Genomic DNA, 2054 nt, shown 5'->3' with positions numbered 1-2054 from the left:
AGTCCACATGCCGCATTCTGGATTTTAACAGCCCAGATGCCGCATTCTGGATTTTAACAGTACAATGTTTACACTTTGCATAAACAATCCTTTTTCCATCAACATCATTTGTATCCTGGTTGAAGTACTTCCAAATGGGCCCTTTTGGTCAAACCGTCTTGATAGAAGCTTTGTTGACAATTTCAAACTGAAATATTTTAAAAAAAACTTTAAAATAACTAAAAAATTGATTTTTTTCTCAGAGCTTAGACGTTCACATATATTAAAATTTAAAAAGTCAAAGAGTACCAAGTTACCAACTCTTTCTCAAAAAATTGAAATCTTTTAAAAGATTCGTATTAAAGTACAAATATCGTTGGAAATACAAAAATATTCGTAAATTACTTTTTGCAATTCCAATTTTATAAATGTCAAATACAACCCCTAGAACATTACTTTATAATTTTAACTTACTTTTCATTGTATTATCCTAAACATTTTTATTCACTTATAAGATGCAATCTGTAATTGGCTTCTACAAACATGTCCTGAAATTCATTTGGGATTATTTGTAAACGGTCCGTCCACAATGTTAATTGAAGAAACTCATTATCATTCCACAAATAATCTATTAGATTACTGATAATAAGTTCTATTAACACAGCTTCACTAGGGTAAAGTGTCAACAAATGCAATCGATATTCTGACAAAATTAATACAGCCTCTCCACGCAATTGTCCCCTATTTTGTGGAGTTATTATAATATCACTAAAACGACTGTTTGACATTTTAATCTTTTAATTTTTAAACTATTAAAAAAAACCACTTTTTTCAAAGATCTTAACACAACAAAATTTTTAAAAAAACTGAGACCCTTGCAAATTGCAACTTACTGCACATTTACCCCCTCCCCCTCTCCCCCAAATCAATTCATATACTTAAGTCTACCAAATAATTCCCATTAAATTAATCTTTTTTCGACAAATAAGCAACAAATTTTTTTGAAAACTTAAGTACATATCATTAAACAAACACATGAAATTCATAAATCATTGTTTTCCCATTATATTATCGTTATCTCTCGATTTGTCTCGAAACGTATCGAAGTCAATCGATTACTCGATTGATTTCGAGAATATAACTCAGCATGTCTCAAATCTGCTTTTCGATACTGAGAACATAATCCGCCATAAATCGAATCTTTCGATTCGATTAAATACTCGATTGAATCGAGATAATCGATACAGTTTCGATAAAATCATCTTTGAGAAGCAGACCTTTAGCACGGTCGTTTGTAAGAGGAAAGTTATTATACGCATGCGCAGTAGAGTCAAAAATAATTTAAAATTTTAAAAATGGCTACGGATGCAACGTTTTTTAAAAAATTTATCATTGACAACGAGTAACTTGTTTAATTTTAGATAAATAAAAAGGCTTTTAATAACTATCGCCTGTACTAAGAAATATTTTAAATAAAATACAAAATCTCTGAATGTGAATAAAATCTATTTTCAGGTAAAGCTACTTTTACTGTTTTTGTTTATAACCTTTAAACCTTTTTTAAAAAAAATTTGAGCGTTGAAATTTTTAAAGTTTTATTTATTCAACAAGATGAACCTTTTACTTTTTTTGCACTTTTTGCTTATATGAGGATTCAATTTCTTTTGAAGGGTTAAAATAAAATCTTAATTGTTAACTTTTGGTAACGAGTTGCTACGGTACTCCTTTCCGATGTACATAAATAAATATATATATATATATATATATATATATATATATATATATATATATAAGATATCATATTATAAATGTATATATGTATATGTAAATACGATATATTATATTATATATATAATATATTATATTATATATATATAATATATTATATATATATCATACATATATAATATATATATATATATATATATATATATATATATATATATATATATATATATATATATATATATATATATATAAAGAAAAATAGAGAAAGAGATTTCGAAAAGACTTTAAATATATAGGAATTGGTTGATAAATATGAATGAATTACTAGGATTTGTAAAAAAAAAAAA

Source organism: Hydra viridissima, unplaced genomic scaffold (genome assembly GCF_058129835.1).
Source record: "Hydra viridissima isolate aposymbiotic clone 2 unplaced genomic scaffold, HvirCarnegie_v1 scaffold_8, whole genome shotgun sequence".
Lineage (NCBI taxonomy): Eukaryota > Metazoa > Cnidaria > Hydrozoa > Anthoathecata > Hydridae > Hydra > Hydra viridissima.
The sequence above is the reverse complement of the archived record's forward strand: the minus strand, read 5'-3'. Positions refer to the sequence as shown.